The sequence below is a fragment of the Lissotriton helveticus genome, chromosome 1_2, assembly GCF_964261635.1.
Source record: "Lissotriton helveticus chromosome 1_2, aLisHel1.1, whole genome shotgun sequence".
In the NCBI taxonomy this organism is placed as follows: domain Eukaryota; kingdom Metazoa; phylum Chordata; class Amphibia; order Caudata; family Salamandridae; genus Lissotriton; species Lissotriton helveticus.
Genome location: NC_136058.1, coordinates 453,554,073 through 453,571,354, shown reverse-complemented (window position 1 = coordinate 453,571,354; position 17,282 = coordinate 453,554,073). Strand labels below are relative to the sequence as shown.

Sequence of the window (17,282 nt, the reverse complement as noted above, 5' to 3'; positions counted from 1 at the left end):
TCTTCATCTCTCTCCCTTCTTCAAATCCCCCGTTTCCGCAAATCCAGAACAGGGGGCACCCGTTTCTCGGTTCTTGCCCCCCAGTTCTGGAACAGTCTTCCTCTCTCTATTCGTTCCATTCCCACCTACCCCACTTTTCGCAAAGCCCTGAAAACGTTTCTTTTTGCCCAGGCCTTCCCTTGTTAGCCCTACGGATGCTCTGTAGAGTCAGGCACCAGTTCTCAGCGCCAGGAAGCCGCTTGGCCACAGTGCGCTTTAGCAAGTTCCTTTTTTCATTTCATTTCATTTCATTTCATCAAGGTTTTTTTTTCGCATTTTTTTTGCGATTTCTTAAATTGCGATTGCATTTAAGAAATCGCAATTTTGCAATTTCTTAAATGCAATGCATCATTTAAAAAAAATTACGAATTCGCTAATTAGAAGTGGTAAATTACCATGAAGTCAACCTTCATGGTAATTTGTGAAAAGTTTCAAAAATACACAAAAGTGCATTTTTGAAACTTTCATTTTACACACACACATGTCCTTGGGGCATGTATGAGTGAAAAATGGACTTTATGTTACATTTCAGGGGTGCAGGGGGAGTCCTCTGGACCCCCCCCTGCACCCTTGAAATTGCATTCTCATTTTGCGATTCCTTAATTGCGAATTCGCAAAATGAGAATGCCTTCCCATTGATTCCTATGGGCCTCTAGGCCCATAGGAATCAATGTAAAGCGATTCCTTATTTGCGATTCACAATTAAGGAATCGCAAATAAGGAAAATTAAGAAATCGCAAAAAAATTGCGAATTTTTAATGCATAGGTATTTGCGATTTTTAAATTGCGATTCCTTAATTTTCGCAATTTAGGAATCGCAAATACCAACAATGATGCATGTGGCCCTAAGTGATCTGCCCAGAATCACAGGATGTTGAGGGTCATTGCTGAAACTTGAACCCGGTTCCCCAGCTTCGAGGTCGACCGCTCTAGCCATAAGGCTACCTCCTCTCCGTCTCAGTTATTTCTGCATGAATTGCTAAACAGTTGCTTTCAGGGCAGTCCAAGATGGAGTCTGCTCTCAACCTTCTGGATTTAGTGAACCTAGGAATTGGAGAGAAATAGGAGTAGACATGGTTAAAAAGAGGAGACAGTAAAGAAAATAAATTTAATTATATTACAGTGAATTAAAAGAAATGTGACAATTTCAAATAACAGACTAAAAGGATAGACTTGCAAGCTCCCAATATATACTTTAGTTCGCTGAGTCCTGGCCTTCACCTCGCCTCTCCAAAGGTTTTAAATAGTCAACTACCCCAAAAACAATTTGCAGCCCCATTAGTAGCAAGGTTACCCAAATCCTGAGTGGAAGCTACAGACGTGAGCGCTTGCATTGACTTGGATACCAGCAAAGGTTCCAAAGACACTAATACACAACAAGATAGAGGGCAGAGGCTAATAGAATCCGCACCAAGCAAATGACAAGTGTCTCAAGTTATAGTTCCAGGTGCCCGAAACCGGGGAGTACTTCCCTCTCTACTCCCCAAACTATAGAACCTAGTTCCATACAATGTATGCAGCACAAATTGGTTCCAGCACTCTCTTAACAGTTAAATCACTAGATTTTTTATATATAATAGGAAATTGTGCTCTCAGTAAGAATCTTTTCGCAAATTACTTGCACATAGGGTAAAGGAAAAGTATCGAGATCCAGTCGTTTTGATTGAAGTATCGATCAGGATATATAGGCTACACCATAGATATGAAGTCCTGAAGAAGTCTCGTATAGAGACGAAACGCGTTGGCTATGTTTGTGATGGAAGAAGTGTTTTGTCAATAATAAAGAGAAACCTTTGTGGAACAAGAATCAAAACGACTAAATCTCGATACTTTTCCTTTACCCTATGTGCAAATAATTTGTGAAAAGAATCTTACTGAGAGCACAATTTGCTATTATAGATAAAAGAAATCTTGTTATTTAACTGTTAAGAGAGTGCTGGAACCATTTTGTGCTGCAAAGGTTCCAAAGACATTTAGGCTTTAGGAAAATCCATAACACAATATACGGAGAAAATCCTGGTCATGAGGTACAGACAAGAACAATAATGGAAAAGAACCCATCTTCCGCAACCTCCACTTCTTTCTCTGTCGGAGCTCGTTAATGAAGGGTGCAATCTGCACCCTCTCAACACTTCTGGTGTTTTGGACTCCTAAACTCCTTACACGGAAGAGGAATGGATTGGTGGTGTAACAAAACCTTAAGGGGTCCCTCTTCAAAGGACTGTGAGGGGCCACTTCTTAAGCATCGCCATACCAACCTCCTATTTCAAGCACCTCAACCTTGCACCTGCCCTAAAATATCAACAGGACTTACCGTGATACGATTAGTGTCAGAATTGGGTTTCTGATTGGCAGAGGTATGCACCCTGTCAAAGCAGAAACCTCAATCCTAGTCAAGGTAAGTCAGTATCACACTTTAAATTAACCTGTGCTCACGCTCTGGTAGCTCGGCACAGAGCAGCCAGGCTTAACGTAAGAGGCAGTTTGTAAAGTATTTGTGCAACACACGCACACAGTAACACAGTGACCAATTTAGAACGATAGCTTATATTGTTATGAGCAAAACAAGACCAAAACAACACAAATCCAATAAGTCGAAGTCAAGATATGAATTTTCACAGAATAAATGTTTTGAAGTGCTTAGAAACAGATAGCCCCAACCAAGGCTGTCTAGTCGTGCTTGACGAGGTCGAATCAAAAGTTCAGGCCGACTGCATCGTAGCGCAAGTTGGATACAGGGACCAGCTTCAGCCTGCTGAACAGTACCTTGAATGTGTCGAAGGCGATGCGGGGAGCAAAGGAGGTGATGCATAGATTCCAAGCAGCGCAGCGTTGAAGATGCGTTGAGAGTCAAGATATCCCATCATTAAGATCATGAATCCCGTAGCCTTGAAACTAAAAATGCCAACATCATGGCGAATCCACCCTGTTTTTCATGTCTCCCTTCTGCGCCCTTGACCACCGTATACAACAGCCTAGCAGACCAGAGCCTGTCGAGGTGGATGGGGAAGTGAAGTCTGAACTAAGGAACATACTGGATTTCAAGAGGATGAGGGGGAGGGTTTACTACCTCATTGATTGCAAAGGTTTCGCTCCCAAAGAGCGTACCTGGGAACCTGTGCACAACCTGCATTGTCCCCACCTCCTTCGACGTTTCCATGTACTTCACCTTTCAAAACCAGGTTGACCGCGGGGACGGCGGTCATTGCAGAGGGGTACTGTCGTGATCCCCTATGGTGCGGCATGTATGCGGGTAGGAATGGTGTGAAAGTGACTACAGGGTCCAGCATGCAACAGTGCCACAGATGTATCTTATCTAGGAGTTTGAGACTGCCTACATAATCCTAACCCCCGGAGAGCTTCAGAGCTTGTCAATTTCGTAATCCGAGCCGTCGGTCCGTGGCTTCGCTGTGGATTATTCAAGTGCGGTTCGCCTTCGCAGAAGTATCGTAGAGGAGAGGTTCACAGGACCCATTTGCCGACATCAGTGATGTCACTGACGATGTCATGAGTGATGTAAAATATGATGTCATCAGCAGTGCATTGAGCGGGCGCGAGTTATAGTTAGCTCAACTAACTAAAGCGGCCCAATTTCTCTGGTTTTGGAAGAGTGAAATGTCCAACTAACTATAATGTCCCTGAAACCTGTTGTTTTTCTGTGAATTTTTAAGGTTTTTTAAATACCAATTTCTAACTATAACGTCCCTGAAACCTATGTTTTTTTCAGTGAATTTCTAAGTTTTTTTTAAATGCTAATTACTAACTATAATGTCCATGAAACCTCTGTTTTTTTCAGTATATTTCTAATATATATATAACCTACTGGGAGGTCACCAGTAGGTAGTTATAGTTACTACCTAGTTTCCATAGGAAAAGCATTTTTTGATTTGCTAATAACTTTCGCGTCGTTTGACGAATCTTTGCGAAATTCTCCTAGGACCCCCAGGGCCAAAAAAAGTATGTTGTATTTTTTTAAAAATAAGAAAAATTCACGCTGGGGTCGCAAATCCGCCCGAATCTTTTTAAAAATGGGAGCACGGGCTCCTGCGCTTCATTTAATTAAGGCCCCCGGGTGGGCCAGGTCACGGGGGCATTACAAAGAAATATATGCAGGGGCCTGCCCACAGCCCCAGGGACTGCCACCCCCGGGGCTTCTTTTTTAATGTATGGGAGGCCTCCAAGGCCCCCCAAGCCCCAGGGACCACCAGCCCCTGTGGCAGTGTAGCTGCAGGCCACCAGCGCTCCTTTAACGTAAAATAACCAGCACTCAGAAGTAATAATAAAAAAAAGATATAGCGCTGTCCAGGCGCTTAGTCCAGAGTAAGCCCTTTAGGATGAAGGGGGGGCAATGGGCTGGGCCCAGGCAGGCCAGCTCACAGGGCCCTCCAGCAGGGAGGCAGTCCCTAGTGGAAGTTCCTCCTGGAGCCCAGCAACAGCAGTAGGCCCCCCTCAAGTCACTGACCATGTCATGAATGATGTAATATGTGACATCATCAGCAGTGCATTGCGGGGGCACAAGTTATAGTTAGCTGAACTAACTATAACGTGCCTGAAACCTATGGTTTTTTCAGTGAATTTCTAGGGTTTTTTAAATGCTAATTTCTTACTATATCATACCAGTTGCGTTTCCAGAGTGGCGGAGAAAGGTGAGCGTGGCCTTCGAAATACCTCTTAGCAATCCCACTTTGTGGGATTTACTGGTGGTAAAAGGAGGAGTAGTTAGCCCCCAACGTCAACCTTGTGGGCCAACAACCCCTTTTATTACCACCAGTAAGTCCCACACCGCATGAGTCCCTGTGGGCCAACTACCTAACCAGGTCCCTCCAGTAAGAGCCACAGATCTGTTTTTCAGAGAGGTTACTAGAGGTACCTGGTGGGCTAGTTGAACCCCAGGGACCCTCAGGATTCAAGGAGAGTTAATCCCCCAACTTGCAACGCACCAGAGGGCCCGTTTGCACAGTGGTGAAGGGAGGGGGTGGGACCTGATGTGACAAGTGTGCAAACGCTCCCCATGGCGTGTTTTAAGTTAGAGGATTAAGTCCCCTTGAATCCCCAGGTACCTCCAGTAAGCGCCAAAGGGCTGCGCTGCAGAGAGGTGTAAAAAGGGGCGTGGCCTCGGACCACCTCTCTGCAACGCAGCCCTGTGGCGCATACTGGAGGTTCCAGGTGGGCTAATTAATTCCCCAACTTAAAAACCGCCACAGGGCGCGTTTGCAGAGTGATGTTGGGAGGGGGCGGGGCCTCCATAACAATGCCGGTCTTTTTATTAATTTCTTTTTTTAGAAGGGGGGCTGTGTGGCCCCCTTCTTTGTGCTTTTTTTGGGACCAGGGGACCCCATGCCCCAGGGCCTGATCTCTTTAAAAAAAAAAAAATCTGAACAGGAAGGGGGCCGCGTGGGCCACATTTTGGGGGGGAGGGGAGCCACTTCTGGCCCTGGGGACCTTATCCCCCGGGGCCAAGCCATCCTTTTTTTATATATTTTTCGAAGGGGCCCGCGTGGCCCCCCTCCTCAGGCCAATTATGGCCCCGGGGTCGGCCTCCCTTTCCATTTTTTTTTAAGGGCAGGGGGGCCATTGCTGGCCCCGGGGACCCCATCCATTGGGGCTGGCCCTATCTGTTGGGGAACTCAATTCCCCCACAGTCCCGCTGGCTCCCCGCCTCCTGCAGGAGCTGGCATTGCTTTTCCACAAGGGGAGCTGCTAACATGCAGCTGCTCTTGTCGAAAAGCAATATGGTTTGGATTTTGTAAGCGCTCTTGCTTACAAAATCCAAACCAGAGTTTGCTATGGCAGGGCGGGAGCCACACGGCTCCCGCCCTGTCATAGCAAAGCGGTACAAAAGGGGGTGGTGATGGACGGAGCATCCGAACCAATCAAACACTCACACCCTGTCAAAAGATCTGGGTTTAATCCATCACCGTTCTTTAGCCCACTCTGCCACCCCAGTTCAGACATGGCTATATGCAAATCAGTCTGACCCTGTGCCTCATGGGAACAGTCCAGCCCGAACTGCCAAGCCATGCCTTCCCTGGACCGGAAACAAGCTTCCTAGGACCGGTTTCTGGCATTACAGCCGTCTTCAGCCCGGCTTGCTTGAATACAGTGGTAAAGTGAGCAAGGGACTCGAGTTTGAGCATACCCTGCCACACTTATGGCAGCCAAAGCAGTACAAAAGGGGGTGGTGATGGACGGAGCATCTGAACCAATCAAACACTCACACCCAGTCAACAGATCTGGGTTTAAACCATCACCGTTCTTTAATCCACTCTGCCACCCCAGTTCAGACATGGCTATATGCAAATCAGTCTGACCCTGTGCCTCATGGGAACAGTCCAGCTCGAACTGCCAATCCATGCCTTCCCTGGACCGGAAACAAGCTTCCTAGGACCGGTTTCTGGCATTACAGCCGTCTTCAGCCAGGCTTGCTTGAATCCAGTGGCAAAGTGAGCAAGGGACTCACGTCTGAGCATACCCTGCCACACTTATGGCGAACAAAGCGGTACAAAAGGGGGTGGTGATGGATAGCTGTCATAGCAAACAGCAGTGTCCCTGGGGTGGGCGCCCCAGGACACTGCAGGAGCCGGCCCTGGGGTGTTGCGGTCCCTAGGGCCATCGAGGCATCCAGGAGGGGGGCCGTGCTGCCCCCTCCCAGCATGTGTGAAGCTCCGAGGAGGTGGTGGTCCCCGGGGCCAGGGGTCTGCTACAGACCCCCATATTTCAATATTAAGTGCCCCGCAGAGGTGGTGGTCCATACGGCAGTGTGAGGAAGCTTGAGACCCCCCAAACAAATTTTTTTTTTTAGCCCCGGGAGGTGGCAGTCCCCGGGGCTCGGGGGGGCCCACGAGGCCCCCCGCCAATTTAGATAAATGCTCTGGGGAGGTGGCGATCCCCAGACCAGCATGGGGGGGTTGGACCCCATCCCCCAGGGCCTGGCCCCTTTAAAAATAAAAAATTTGAACGGGGCCTCGTGGGCCAAATTTTTTGGGGGGCAGGGGGACCCGCATTTCAGCAGCCTTTTGTGCCCATTTTCCTAACAAGCGGGTGCCCACCCCGCACTTATGCATAATTTGCAGTGTGTGCCCACTCCACTGCTCGTGTGTTTCTATGGGTGCCAACCCCGCATTACCGCATCAAGTGGAAGTTGCCGGGCCACTGCCAGCGCGACCCAGAAGTAAGGCGGCTTTGCTTGGTTGTGGGCGGAGTTACGGCCAGTAGTGGACTCGGAGCTCCCTGGTGTGAGCCCCGCAAGCGCCGCAGCTGTCTTGGAGTGAGGCGGAGGGGGCCCGAGGCACATTGTCGGTGACTGACCCTGCCGCATGACAGCCTTGCGCAGTCCACAACAAAGAGAGGAGACCGCGGGTTGCAGAGTCCTGTGACCGGCACCAGAGATTGAGAAGGCGGAGGGAGGACGGGAGCCTACACAGCCTCCCAGGGCATCCTGGTGAGAAGGGAGTCGGTGTCTTCAGACGAGGCCCCCGAGAGCTAGGGAGAGCCCCGTGGTGCCAGCTGAGGAGCCGAGAAGTGCTGCAGTTACTGGCGGGGCTCCTGTGTTGGAGGGAGGAGTCCCGTGTGCCACCTGATCACCTGGAGCCTCGAAGGCTCCACGGAGAAGTCCGCAGACGTCCCCGGAAAATCCCGGTGAGTGTGGGCAGCTGCATTACAGGCATTGGGAGGAGCACCATAAGCGTCCATGGTTGGTGGTTTTCACAGCTGCCCCGTTTTGTCAGTGGGCAGCTGCAACGTGGGGCCGCAGTAATTTAGAAGTCCCGGAGTGGGACTTGGGGTCTTTTCCGTTTAGAAGTCCCGGAGTGGGACTTGGGGCCATTTCAGTTTGGGAGCCCCAGCGGGGATCCCCAGGCACAGTGGTGCCGAGCCAAATTCTCCAGCTGCCCCGCAAGAGAGAGTGGGCAGCTGCAATGGGGGGACAGTTCTCATTTTCAAGTTGCGAGTCCCAGAGCGGGGCTCAGGGGGCACCTCGGTGCCCGTGCTCATTTTCACAGCTGCCCAGCAATTAGTGGGCAGCTGCCACGTTTAGGTTGCGAAATTGCGCACTCTTATTTTGCTGAAGGTGCAGCCAGCCCTTACTTTTGTTGGACATAGGGCCTTTGAGCCCCTGAGAGAGGTCAGTTGGCCTGGGGCCAGTTTCCGTGTGTTGTGCCCCCGATTGGGGCACACTGCGTTCATGCTAATTATTGCCTAAGGTGGTTAGGCTTGCGATGCCCATTGCATCTTGCGATTTTATTCCTACTGTGGTTTATGATTATGAGATTAAAATCTTCAAACCCAATCTACTCAAGCGAAACCCTGAAACACTCATAGCCGACCTCTACCACGACCCCTCCAAAGGCAAGACTGAAACGGACCTTATTTTCTACACCACCCACCAAGCCAAATGGAGAAATAACCTAGCTAACCACCTGCGAGTTACCATAACCACCAACATCCCCCACGGCCGAAGACTAAGTATCTCCAAGTCTCCTCCATTCCCAATTAACACCACCATAACTCTATACAGAAATGGTGAAATGGCAAAGTCATGGTCCAAGTAAACGACTTCAACCTACACCAATTTCAACTCACCTTCCTCTAGCTGCGAAACTCCATCCTGACCCCAGAAAGACCGGACTCTAATCCTACCCCAAGCCCCCAACTACCCAACTCCGTAGACTCACCCCTCCAGGCCAGATTGCCCTCTACCCCCCACTCCCATCCCCCAACCACACCTCCCACCCCAAAATACTGGAAATACTGCCTAGTACCAGTTGGTACAGTGTACATTGTGTGATTATGATCTAATGTGTTTATGACAATACAAAGGCTATTTTTCATATAACCTTGTGTGGAGTTACTTTTGTGGTGTGCCTAGTGTGTTGCTGCTGTGTGGGTGTTGCGCAAACCCTTTACACATTACCTCCGTGGTAAACCTGACTGCTCGTGCCAAGCTACCAAGGGGGTGAGCAGGGGTTATCTTTAGCGTGTAACTCCCTTGCCCTGACTAGAGTGGTGGTGTCTCCCTGGCTTTGGAACAAGCCTTAGCCAACCAGAAATCCCATTTCTAACCATCGGTAGTCAGACAAAATATCGAAATTAAAATATCAATATACAATAATATCGATGTTTTAATATCGATGGTATAGTATATCGATGTGCCATAATATCGACAGACAGAATATCGAGATTAAGGTATGTATGTTAGTAATATCGAAATTTTGTTGTTTAGTGTTATGTATTTTATTTTGTTGTTTATATGTTTAGAAATGTATGTTTGAAAATTAGTAATTTTGTTAACATTTTGCGTTTTAGTATTAGAGCGGGTTGTGGTTTTATAGGGGAATAGGGTGGGAAGTAATTTAATAATATTTAATTAATTAATATATGTTTGTAAATATTTTTAATTAATAATTAATTTGTAATTAATTAATATTAATTAGTTAATTAATTAATATATGTTTTGTAAATAGTTTTAATTAATAATTAATTGGTAATTAATTAATATTAATTAGTTAATTAATTAATATAATTTTGTACATATTTTTTATTAATAATTAATTGGTAATTAATTAATATTAATTAGTTAATTAATTAATATAATTTTGTACATATTTTTAATTAATAATTAATTGGTAATTAAATAATGTTAATTAATTTTGGGTAAAGGAGTATTTTTAGGGTTCAGGGTCAGTTTTCAGTTCTTGGGTAAAGGGGTATTTTTTGGGTTCAGGGTCAGTTTTCAGTTTTTGGGTAAAGGGGTATTTTTAGGGTTCAGGGTCAGTTTTCAGTTTTTGGGTAAAGGGGTATTTTTAGGGTTCAGGGTCAGTTTTCAGTTTTTGGGTAAAGGGGTATTTTTAGGGTCCAGGGTCAGTTTTCAGTTTTTGGGTAAAGGGGTATTTTTTGGGTTCAGGGTCAGTTTTCAGTTCTTGGGTAAAGGGGTATTTTTAGGGTTCAGGGTCAGTTTTCAGTTTTTGGGTAAAGGGTTATTTTTAGGGTTCAGGGTCAGTTTTGGGTTTTTGGGGTACAGGGGTATTTTTAGGGTTCAGGGTCAGTTTTGGGTTTTTGGGGTACAGGCGTACAGGGTAAAAATAAAATAAATTTAAATTTAATTATAATCAATTAAATGCAATTAAAAAAATAAAATTACATTAAATTATTACGTTTTTAATTTATTTTAAATGTATATGTATTAGTTTTAATTTTTTAATTATGTTTTAATGTTTTTATTTAATATTTGTTAAATTATATGTATTTTAAAATTATTTTTACATTATTATTAATACATTGAAAAAAACGATATTTTTAATTTCGATATTTTTGTACTACGATATTAATTTTTCGATATTTTTGTACTTACCTTTATGAAGATATGACTCCGATATTTTTGATTTCGATATTTTTGTGTCGATATTTTTGTATGTAGATATTCTGTCTGTCGATATTATGTCATACATTCCTAACCATCATCATCGTCCGGTGCATCTGGCACTTGGATCCATGGGGCATTGCTGCGTACACATATGTTGTACAACACACAACGTGCAACGATCATCTTGCACACAATCTCTGGGCTATACAGGAGCCTTCCACCTGTGATGTCCAGGCACCTGAAACGTGACTTCAACACGCCAAATGTGCGTTCCACAATGCCCCTGGTGCGTTTGTGGGCCGAGTTGTAGTCCCTCTGGGCCTCTGTGTTTGGGGCTCGGAGGGGTGTCATCATCCATTCGCAGAGTGCATATCCCTGATCACCTGTGACAGTGCAAAGAGACATGAGTCAACACTCCGCAATGCATGATGTTTTGGCAGGCTCACTGGTTCATTTGTGTGTGATATGTGTGACTTAGTCATTTCTGTATGACAAGTACTGCTTGTTGCAAATAAGCGGCATACTGTGTATTACGTAGCCTCACTGTTGCTCCTCCCTCCCACGGAGCCCATTCACTAGTGTGCGCAGCACGGTTGCATCACTTGCACCCCTACGGCACACCATTGTCATGCCTCTCTGCGCATGTCCGCAAGCCTGACAATGACACAGTGATGTTGTGCGCTGAAGCTGGTCGGCCACATGTGTGCAGGTCTACAGTAGGGCAGGGCAAACATTGATGTAGCGTACATGCCTGTCTGAACTCGCCATGCGGTTGAGGGTAGACCTTTGGCTTATGATGCAGTAATAGCACCACACAAAACAGTTGGCATGTCAGAACCCTGACCCCGAGCGGTCTTGTGCTCCCTCAGTTATCCCTTCGTCCGATCCCGCACTCCGGGGGCATGCTACATAGCAACGATGTCCATTGCGGGATGGGTGGCACACTCCGCTCACACTTCCAGGGGGACGTAACAAGCTACATTTCTGCGATCTGCCCCAGTGGCTGAGGTAACATTGTAGCGTCCACTGTGCGCTACACTCTAGACCACAGCAGTATGTGTAAAAAAGGAAATGTCTGTGGTCTGCATATCCAGCACATCCGCGCCACAGTTGGCATTGTGTCCATTCTCATTCATGGGTCACTTGCCTCCTTCACGCATGCCTGGTTCCAACCTCTCCCCATATACTGCTAATGTGTGGCTGAGGTGCCATGCCGTTGATGGCTATGTACATGGCTAGCCCAGGTAACCGGAGTACCATGTGCTGTCGTGTATGGTGGGGGGGCATGTTGTTTGTCATGTTGTATGTGAATTTGTAACGTGTGCATTCCTAGAGTCGAGAGTTGCATGAATGTGGAGTTGAGGTGTGTGGTGTGTTCATTTGGTACTTACCAACGAGCAGTGCATTTCTGTATGTGCCATCCTGGAAGAGCTGGTTGATGATGGACTGTCAGAAGATGTAGGAATCATGCACACTGCCTGGGTAGTTGGCAACAGCGTTGGTGAAGAGTCCCCGGTGGTCCACTATTGCCTGCACATTGTTGAAATCTGTGTACTTCCTGTTGCGGTAATTGTGTGCAGTGGCGGCAGGGGGCTGGGGGCAGGAGGAGTACATGCGTGCAGTCAATTGACCCTAACACGTGCGGGAAGCCAGCTATGGTGTAGAAGCCTTGCTTGGTCTCCAGCTGTTCCTGCGTAGTGTGGGGGAAGTAGAGGTACTGGGCTACCAAGCTGATGATGGCCTCCAGGACAGGTGTGAAGAACTTGGATGTGGCTGGCTGTTAGACTCCTCCGACTCTGGCAGTTGTTGGTTGGAAGGTCCCAGAGGCCAACAGGTGCAACACAGCCAGCAGCTTTGTCTGAGATGGGATGTTGGTTATCCGCTATGTTGGTACCATCAGCCTGTGGGCAATGATGGTCAGGATGCGGAGGATGGTTCTCCTTTTGAGCCTGTAGTGGGCAACAACATTCTCTGGTGTTAGGTCTGTGAGGCTCGTGCGTTTCCTGAAGGTCCGCTATGTTTGTCTGCTCTGCCTCTGTGGTGGTCCGGGAAGGGCAGGGAGGGGTGGTGGGCCTGAGGGTTGTGGTTGTGGGTGTTGTGGCCCTGTTGTTGCACCGAGCTGCATAACCAGTAGCTCCATGGAATCTGTTGTTCTTCAGGTGTGGCTGTGGGCTGGGCTCCCTTTTATGTTGCAGGTTGTCGTCCGACTTTACACCAGGTCAGAGCAGGTGTTAGCATCCTGGTGATAGCGCACCATATCTCCTGTTTTGTGATCTTATCGCCTAACATGCTGGTCGTTGAGAATGTTATGGAGTGGTGTGTTGGCTGCTTTTTGCACGGGAACGCCTTCTGTGCATCTCATTAGAGTTAGTTGCCGGGGTCATCGGTGGCGATGTTTTTTCCGGCTGCTATCGCAGGTAAACTGGTGATACGTGCTGTTTGCACCAGCTTGTGAATGGTGCGATCGTTTTATCGTCACTTTGGCTGCGATAAAGTGCCGTTAACTCAGCGATAAGTCCTTGAGAATATACCCTCCAATATTTTAGCTTTAAAACAGTTGGGTATTTTCTGCCAAAAGTAACCAATCACATTTTGTATATTCCCTTTCATTTCTCAGTGTAGCGCGGACAATGAGTAAAACTTAATTCAAACGTAAAAATGGGAGCTTGGATCAAGAATTCAAAATGAGAAACAGGTGATCTACTCTAAGGAGGGCAAAACATGCATGTGATTGTTGACCATTTTGTACACGTTCTGCTACATACAACACCAACTAAGATTGTGATTGTTCATAATCTTTGAGACATGTCTGTCTTTGACTCATTCACTATATGAGCTTTTGCTGGAACAATTAACCCATTGTTTGCCTTTTTGGTGCTCTGGAGTCGCCATGGAGAAGTACGGTGCTTTATGAAAGTCGTAAATAAATGAAGAAACCTGAAATAAGGGCATTCTTCGCTTTAAAAAAATGCTAAGACAGCTTCTTTGTCCACATTTTTTGGTGGCTCGCCTTAATAAAGTGCTGGTCTTGGCAGTCGGGGCTGTCAGGGAGAATGACCCCTTCATCTGCCCAATACAGCGGATGTTTCGTCTATTTTCTACATTCAACACATTGATAACATTGTCTGCTATTAGCCAGACCTAATCAACTTCCAAACAAATCACTTCTGTCGCGACCTGGCAGCAAATCATAGCTATGCCTGTGATGGCTGAACATCTTTGAGGGGATGCTGGCTCTGGCTGACAAGTTCAAGCCTGAAGTAGTGTTGCCTTTTGCTTATGGCTTGTTTTCCCTCATTTACTTGGAGTTCTTGAAAATGCCCCCTCCCACTTCAAATATGCATTCTGGTGAACAACCTTTACAACGCAACTTTTACCACGCAGTGCCTTTACGACGCAACTTTTACAACGCAAACCATTACAACGCATTGCGCTGGGGGGCGCTCTAGGATAGGGAATAGATTTAATTTACACCTTCCCTACTATCCACGGGGACTGGAGTTGGAATAGTAAATTAAATAATTCACTATCCAACACCCAAAAGCACTATGCGTTGTAATGGTATTCGTTGTAAATACCGCGTTGTAAAGGCATGCGATGTAAAAGTATGCGTTGTAACGTCATACATCCATGCATTCTGGTACTTTCCTCTCAGCAGGCCAATCCGAGGTGACACCTGCGTCTGCGGGATGGGTATGTGTGGCCTGGTGTGATTGCGCCTGCCATTATTATGACTTTGCTTTTCTTCAGTTTTTTTGCCTATTGCCATTGTGTTGAATTGATGTGCCAGTGAACCCGGCACTCCAGCGACACAATTATTATTTTTTTATTTTTTTTGTTGCAGAGTTTTATATAGCGCGAACTAGACCCAAACCGAATCAGGTATCAGAGCGCTTTACATATTTTCCAGTTACGTTACATGAGGACACACTTTCATTTTAGGCACGGGGAAGATTAAGTGATTTGCCCAGAATCACAGGAGGTTTTGGCGTCGTTACCGAGACTCGAACCCAGATCCCCAGGTCCGAGGTCGAGCGCCCTAGCCCTCATCCCTTATCAGAAATCCTCATTCCTGCAGTCCGCCCGCACTCATCATGGGGTCGGATCTCGGGGCGCCTGCTTCAGGCCGTAGCTCCCTCCCCTTACACTGTCACATGAAGAGTGTGGGGGTCCAAGCAGTATTATAAACAGAGCAGGAAGGCATCTTTGGGAGGGATATAGAACCCACGTCAGCCTCTACAGCCCCTAGTGGTCAGGCCAGCTCCGGGGTTCAAGTACTTGGCCTGACTTCTAAGCGCTGCCCCAATGATGTTAGAGGACGGCTTCCCAGCAGCATGGCAGAATCTATCCAGCTAATCAGGCCTTCAGAATTTATAAAAGGTGGGGCGTTTCACCCCTCAGGGTCTCATTTGAGCATCCTGGCCTCTCCCTGCTAGCTTCAGCTACTCCAGCTCTCCACTCCTCCTTCTGTTCATAGCCCCCACCTTCTGCTGCACATTCAGTCCCATGGATTTAAGCCCCGGTCCACTGTTGCCTTCCCCTCGTCACCAAAGTCTGCTTCAGTCTCTGAACAGAACTGAAATATTGGCATATACATATCCAGGCACTAGTCATCTCTACACTGGAATATGGCTGCTCTACCCTCTCGGGTTTACCCAAGATCTCCCTGGCACCTTTAAAAGAGTGCTTCAACGCGGCCGCCAGGCTACTAACAGGCTCAAGGAAGTTCGACCTCCAGAGACCTCTTGCTCCAACCTTCATGTTTTCGGAAAAAGAAAACGTACAATCGGGCTTTCTCTGGGACCGCACCAAAAATATGGAACTCACTCCCGCCTGCCATCAGAAGAATCCCGTCTCTGGCTTACTTTAAGAAGGATGCCAAAACCTGCCTAATGGGCAAATTCCTCGCCTAAATTTTGCTTCTCTTTCACACAGAGACCTTGCTCTATTTCCTTTCTATTGCATCCCCTGGAGTAGACAGACACTATCCTCCCGGCACCTCCGGGCATCCCTACATGGACCTTGGGACCATTGTTTCTTGTTAAATGTAAATGTAAATTGTATTCTGTCCCTTTTATCCCTTTGTATCCAGTCAGTACCCCCCCCCCCCCTCCAAGTCCTTTGTATACTACTGCATGATTCCTGTAAAGCGCTCTGTTACCCTAATGGGTCAAGTTCGCGCTCTATAAAACTCAAAAATACATACGCAAATATATGCAAATGCTCTATAGGCAAACGTATGCCAGGCCATTCATAATTTACTTGTCATTTGCTGCTTCATATTGTGTGAAATGTAATTACACAGCTTAAGTTGTGACCAGTGCTTGTTTATACTTGAAAGTGAGCCGTTTATAAAAGTGACGTTATTTTTTAATTTAACAGTTATAGCCTAACTAAACAAGCATTTGCAATGCAATAGGTCTCGCATTTTCTAAACCTTATCCTACTGGCATTGTAAAAGACAATAGTTGTTATTTATGTGCACTTTGTACTTATAGTCGTTGCTTGCAGGTTTTCAAAACACATAAATAAAAGGCTCAAAATCTCGCAAATGCAAGACCTATTGCATTGCAAATGCTTGTTAAACTTGGTAACACAGTCTGGGCATTGGTTGCACCTCATTAGTGCCAGTTTAATACCAAAGTTTAGCGATAAGCATCAGAAAGGTGACCCGTCCAGCTTTGCTAAGGGTCTTACACTGCGCGAAACACGTGTCGCTGCATTTTTAGTAACTTTGGAAACGTTTGAGTTAGAAACAAAAACATTTTTGTTACAATCTGCAGATTATGCAGCAGGTGATGGCTTATGTGCAAATTTACAATGATGTGAACAAACACCTCTTTCCAGTGGCCCTGATATATATATATATATATATATATATGACAATGATTCCCTGGGATCTACTGATTGATTTAAGAGGTGCAGAAACACATCATTAATAAAAAGCATCAGTGTCAGTGAAGAGCCCGAGGGACGAGAAATAGGAAAAGGTTTAGACTGAAAAGGCAGCAAAGGCCACTGCCTGACAGCCTCCCCTGCCATGGGATCATGTCACGCAATGCGCCTGCGCAGGAATGGGATCACTAAAGCTCTGAGCATGCGCAATGATAGAAGGAAGTGTCTGATGTTCTGCGCATGTGCATTGCATGTTTTAACGCTCTGGGCATGCGCAATGCTAGGATCGTGTCCAGTGTACTGCGCATGTGCACTACATGCTTGCAATTCTGCAACAGAAAAGAGGGAGATGGTAGCTCTTTTCTTTCATGATTAGTTGTATTGAAAGGAGGCCAATTTTTAGTGTGATAGCGGCCAGATAAAACATTTCGTTTGGAGAATATTGAGTCTCACGTCTGACCAGGTGAGTTCTGTTTGACGGTTCAATTGTGAGCAGTGGGTGATTAGTGTCTCGTGTCTGCGCATGCGCAGTGCACAGCAGACGGCAATATTAGAAGAGTCGGTGTTCTATCTCATGTTCTGCGCATGCGCAGTGCACGGCAGACTTCAATGGTAGAAGAGTCGGTGGTTTGTGTCTCTTTTTTGCGCATGCGCAGTGCACAGCATAACTCAATGGTTGGAGAGTCGATGGTTCCTATCTCATGTTCTGCGCATGCGCGGTGCGGCGCTGGGATCCAGCGCCTCCTCCTCTCGGTGCATCCATGGTTTCTAGGCGCTGCTCTCCTCCTGGCTCTGCCTCCAGCCCGGATCTCTGGGCTCACCCGGGACAGAAGCGTCCAGGCGCTGGGGAGGAAGGATCCAGAAGGAGCCGAGGCGGTGAGTGACGCCCGGGGCCGGGTGAAATTAAGCGCCTGTCCCTGTTTTCAGAGAGGGTCTGCTGAAAAGGGCGGGTGCTACCTCTTGCTGTTTTTTGCAAAGCAGGGATACT

The 17,282-nt window shown here is 46.8% G+C and overlaps 1 protein-coding gene across 2 annotated transcripts in view; it reads left to right on the top strand.

Annotated features, from left to right (window-relative positions):
* Window positions 1-17,282, top strand: part of LOC144807713 (uncharacterized) — a 107,936-nt gene that overhangs the window by 27,082 nt on the left and 63,572 nt on the right. The window contains exon 1 of one of the 2 annotated variants that reach the window (XM_078673369.1): window positions 17,058-17,170. The exons of the other annotated variant lie outside the window; for it this stretch is intronic. The gene's annotated coding sequence lies outside the window, so the exon portion shown is untranslated. Of the gene's footprint in view, window positions 1-17,057; window positions 17,171-17,282 lie in introns of those variants that run through there. 2 annotated transcript variants of the gene reach the window in all.